Below are 5,633 nucleotides of genomic sequence, written 5' to 3' on the forward strand. Positions count from 1 at the left end.
GGGCGAAAAATTAAGTATCCCCAATCTTCTCAAAACTCTGGATTCTGATAGAGGGCCATGAGACTTAGACCTGAGTGCAAAAATGGAGGCTCTAGACCCTTCCAGAGCTGAGATATGGACATCCCGCGTAGCATTTATCCCATTATAAAAATAGTGGTTTATAATGGGATAAATGCTACGTGGGATCGCAATATATCAGCTCATGAAGGGTCTAGAGCCTCCATTTTTGCACTCAGGTCTATGTCTCATGGCCCTCTATCAGAATCCAGAGTTTCAAGAAGATCAGAGAAACTCAAAATTTCGACCCCTCAATAAAAACGAAAGGGGTAACACTGTAACAAATTTTAATTTTTATGTTGTGTTTAAAATGCTGAGTGTTTGAGCTGTCATTGGGGATGCAGGACATTTATGAAAGAGATTGGCAGAGGGAAAAGTGACAGGACAGCAGGCTTCCAAAAAATGGGAACATTTAAAAATACAAGGTAAATGATGTTAATTTTAAACTAATTTCCAATTACCTAATGAATGTATCATCTAGCCGGTTGTTTTTCTGTGTGTGTTTGTGTGTGTCAGGAATTGAGGACTCCAAAAACTGGCTCAGGGACAGACCAGGGTGAGGTCAGTGTTGCTACATGGCAGTACTATGGAGACATGCACAAGGTTTTGGGTGCCTGGCCTGCGATGGACCCCCCTGTGGTGGTGGCATCATTCCAAGAAGCAGAGGATCCCATGACAATCCTCATGGTGAGACTAATCATTTACGTAATTCAGCACTTTCATGAATTCATGATTCATGAACATCAGATTCGTGAACATTCTTTTTAAATTTCTTGAGGAGATGTTTTCTGAAAGTTTCTAAAAAGTAACATTTGTCTTGTTTTTATTTTTAGGATATTGTGGAGCCCTCCACCTCAGAGGCATCCTGGACACCTGACACAGGAACTAGTAGAATGCTAACCAGTACCCCAACAGCTGCGAGTGCCATCACATCTAGGAGGAGGTCCAATCCTATTATGGAGTTCCTGATTGAGGAGGCCCTTCAGGAGCAAAGGCGCCATGAAGAGAGTGAGGCGAAGACATAGCGGTTTTTAGACCTCTTTGAAAGAATGATTGATAAGATGTGAAAATAATTACCTGTTACAGTTTTTTTCAATTGTTTACACGCAATGTTGAAAACCGGGTTCTTTTTTTCAAACTATAATGACAATTATCCAAACACCACACTCAATTTGCTTAATTCCTAGATTGTTTGCAAAATGACACACTTCTGTCAAAACATACACACTTTAGTCAAAAGATATATTTGTGAAAATGCTATTAGTTTTCATTTAACCAACACAGTCCTCAATGATCAGACACTATTGCAGCCAGTTTCACAATGCTGTGATAAATAAAAAACACATTAACAATGAAATCAATGAAACAAATAAAATCTGTAGACAAATTACAATTACTGCATGAAGTACATACAGTCTTTTTCTCACTCTTCTTCTTCTTCTAGATTCTTATTTATTTTTTTAAGACTCACCTGCTGCCTTTTATAGCACACCTGAGTGCTGCGTTTTCAAATTAGCACATCTGTGCTTCCACACCTGGTGCATGTGAATATCCAATTCGTTTATTAGTGTGGTCAATGGCAAACTGGGGCTTTGTAATGACAAGGAAGTAACCTCACAATCCTTATCTGTGTCTAAGGTGTGAAAATGTGTGTTGAGTTTTACAAATCTCTGTGTAATGTTTTGCAAAAAGGGTGAAGCTGACAACGTGCTTACAATTGTGCAAATCTAGGCCAGTGTTTTGCTCCTTGAGTGTAAGGTTTGCTAATAATGGGAAAGTTTTAATTTTAGTGTGTAGGCAATTGAAAAAAACTGTAAATTGCACAACTTTACATATTAATTAAATATATTTGTTTTTAGAGTTTATATGGTTTACATTTGAATATGTATTATTGTTCTAAAAATGACCTGTTCAATTGCACAACTGTTTACATATTAAATATATTTGATTTTAGAGTTTACATTTGAGTATGTATTATTGCTCTAAAAATGACCTGTTGAATTGCACAACTGTTTACATAGGCCCGATTAATTTCATATATTAATGTTTTAAGAGTTTATATAATTTATTTTTGAATATGTATTATTGCCATATTTACATGTTGTAATATTTACTGCTGTTGAGCAATAAATGTGGTTCTTTTCTAGATGTGTATTTATTTTACAGTAATACAAAGCATAGTCACCATATGTAGTGTGTTTTAAAAGATTTTTTGCAAACAATTGTAGACATCCTACTACACCCCACTCCACTCCACTCCTGGAACAAAAAATTTTACCATGGTAAGAACATGCCTAAAAACGTCCTTTCTTAGTTCTCAGGCTATTGTTTTTTAAAAAAGTGCAATAATACAAACATGCATTAGTGCATTACAAGTGCATTAACAAAAATACAAACATATGATGCAAACGGTTTATAAATTGGGGCAAGACAGTAGAAGAACAATATTAAAATACTATGAAATTCTTAAATATATTACATATATACAATTCTCATGAAAATCAACAGTGCAACATGTCTCTTCATGTGGCCTGCATATCCCCGGAAACTTGGGCAGGCAGTGCGTCTCGTGCAGCATTCCATGAGGCTTCGTTGGATGCCATTGGTTCATGGGGAGGATGGGGGTCAAGATCGTCCCTGGCAATATCCTCGTCAGGATCCAGTGTGTCCTCATTGTCCAAGCACACATTGTGTAAGAATGCACATGAAGCATAACCTCAGGTGGAAAGGTAGGTTTGAATTCCAGTGTCCGGAAGAGAGTTGACCTCCACCGTGTTTTCATTACTACAAACTCTGGATTCTGATAGAAGGCCATGAGACTTAGACCTGAGTGCAAAAATGGAGGCTCTAGACCCTTCCAGAGCTGAGATATGGACATCCTGTGTAGCATTTATCCCATTGTAAAAATAGTGGTTTATAATGGGATAAATGCTACGTGGGATTTCAATATCTCAGCTCAGTAAGGGTCTAGAGCCTCCATTTTTGCACTCAGGTCTAAGTCTCATGGCCCTCTATCAGAATCCAGAGTTTCAAGAAGATCAGAGAAACTCAAAATTTCGACACCCCCAAAAAAACGACAGTGTTACCCCTTACGTTTTTTTTGGGGGGGGGGGCGAAAAATTAAGTATCCCCAATCTTCTTGAAACTCTGGATTCTGATAGAGGGCCATGAGACTTAGACCTGAGTGCAACAATGGAGGCTCTAGACCCTTCCAGAGCTGAGATATCGAAACTCAAAATTTTGACCAGAAAAAAAAACGACAGTGTTACCCCTTACGTTTTTTTTTTTTTGGGCGAAAAATTAAGTATCCCCAATCTTCTTGAAACTCTGGATTCTGATAGAGGGCCAAGAGACTTAGACCTGAGTGCAAAATGGAGGCTTTAGACCCTTCCAGAGCTGAGATATCGAAACTCAAAATTTTGACCAGAAAAAAAAAACGACAGTGTTACCCCTTACGTTTTTTTTTTTTGGGCGAAAAATGAAGTATCCCCAATCTTCTCAAAACTCTGGATTCTGATAGAGGGCCCTGAGACTTAGACCTGAGTGCAAAAATTGAGGCTTTAGACCCTTCCAGAGCTGAGATATCGAAACTCAAAATTTTGAGCAGAAAAAAAAACGACAGTGTTACCCCTTACGTTTTTTTTTTTTTTGGGCGAAAAATGAAGTATCCCCAATCTTCTCAAAACTCTGGATTCTGATAGAGGGCCCTGAGACTTAGACCTGAGTGCAAAAATGGAGGCTTTAGACCCTTCCAGAGCTGAGATATCGAAACTCAAAATTTTTACCAGAAAAAAAAACGACAGTGTTACCCCTTACGTTTTTTTTTTTGGGCGAAAAATGAAGTATCCCCAATCTTCTTGAAACTCTGGATTCTGATAGAGGGCCATGAGACTTAGACCTGAGTGCAACAATGGAGGCTCTAGACCCTTCCAGAGCTGAGATATCGAAACTCAAAATTTCGACCAGAAAAAAAATCGACAGTGTTACCCCTTACGTTTTTTTTTTTTTGGGCGAAAAATGAAGTATCCCCAATCTTCTCAAAACTCTGGATTCTGATAGAGGGCCCTGAGACTTAGACCTGAGTGCAAAAATGGAGGCTTTAGACCCTTCCAGAGCTGAGATATCGAAACTCAAAATTTTGACCAGAAAAAAAAACGACAGTGTTACCCCTTACGTTTTTTTTGGGGGGGCAAAAAATTAAGTATCCCCAATTTTCTTGAAACTCTGGATTCTGATAGAGGGCCATGAGACTTAGACCTGAGTGCAACAATGGAGGCTCTAGACCCTTCCAGAGCTGAGATATCGAAACTCAAAATTTTGACCAGAAAAAAAAACGACAGTGTTACCCCTTATGTTTTTTTTTTTTGGGCGAAAAATGAAGTATCCCCAATCTTCTCAAAACTCTGGATTCTGATAGAGGGCCCTGAGACTTAGACCTGAGTGCAAAAATGGAGGCTTTAGACCCTTCCAGAGCTGAGATATCGAAACTCAAAATTTTGACCAGAAAAAAAAACGACAGTGTTACCCCTTACGTTTTTTTTTGGGGGGCAAAAAATTAAGTATCCCCAATTTTCTTGAAACTCTGGATTCTGATAGAGGGCCATGAGACTTAGACCTGAGTGCAACAATGGAGGCTCTAGACCCTTCCAGAGCTGAGATATCGAAACTCAAAATTTTGACCAGAAAAAAAAAACGACAGTGTTACCCCTTACGTTTTTTTTGGGGGGGGCAAAAAATTAAGTATCCCCAATTTTCTTGAAACTCTGGATTCTGATAGAGGGCCATGAGACTTAGACCTGAGTGCAACAATGGAGGCTCTAGACCCTTCCAGAGCTGAGATATCGAAACTCAAAATTTTGACCAGAAAAAAAAACGACAGTGTTACCCCTTACGTTTTTTTTTGGGGGGCAAAAAATTAAGTATCCCCAATTTTCTTGAAACTCTGGATTCTGATAGAGGGCCATGAGACTTAGACCTGAGTGCAACAATGGAGGCTCTAGACCCTTCCAGAGCTGAGATATCGAAACTCAAAATTTTGACCAGAAAAAAAACGACAGTGTTACCCCTTACGTTTTTTTTTTTGGGCGAAAAATGAAGTATCCCCAATCTTCTCAAAACTCTGGATTCTGATAGAGGGCCCTGAGACTTAGACCTGAGTGCAAAAATGGAGGCTTTAGACCCTTCCAGAGCTGAGATATCGAAACTCAAAATTTTGACCAAAAAAAAAAACGACAGTGTTACCCCTTACGTTTTTTTTTGGGGGGCAAAAAATTAAGTATCCCCAATTTTCTTGAAACTCTGGATTCTGATAGAGGGCCATGAGACTTAGACCTGAGTGCAACAATGGAGGCTCTAGACCCTTCCAGAGCTGAGATATCGAAACTCAAAATTTTGACCGGAAAAAAAAACGACAGTGTTACCCCTTACGTTTTTTTTTGGGGGGCAAAAAATTAAGTATCCCCAATTTTCTTGAAACTCTGGATTCTGATAGAGGGCCATGAGACTTAGACCTGAGTGCAACAATGGAGGCTCTAGACCCTTCCAGAGCTGAGATATCGAAACTCAAAATTTTGACC

At 38.9% G+C, this 5,633-nt stretch overlaps 1 long non-coding RNA gene across 1 annotated transcript; it reads left to right on the plus strand.

Moving 5' to 3' along the window:
- The first annotated feature begins 291 nt into the window (after positions 1 to 291).
- LOC148977123 (uncharacterized) lies at positions 292 to 2,203 on the plus strand. Its single transcript, XR_016145638.1, has 2 exons — positions 292 to 744; positions 891 to 2,203. It is a non-coding gene; the product is annotated as an uncharacterized LOC148977123 (long non-coding RNA).
- The last annotated feature ends 3,430 nt before the right edge of the window (positions 2,204 to 5,633 follow it).

This window comes from Pimephales promelas, chromosome 11, assembly GCF_988280905.1.
Source record: "Pimephales promelas chromosome 11, fPimPro1.hap1.1, whole genome shotgun sequence".
Taxonomy (NCBI): domain Eukaryota; kingdom Metazoa; phylum Chordata; class Actinopteri; order Cypriniformes; family Leuciscidae; genus Pimephales; species Pimephales promelas.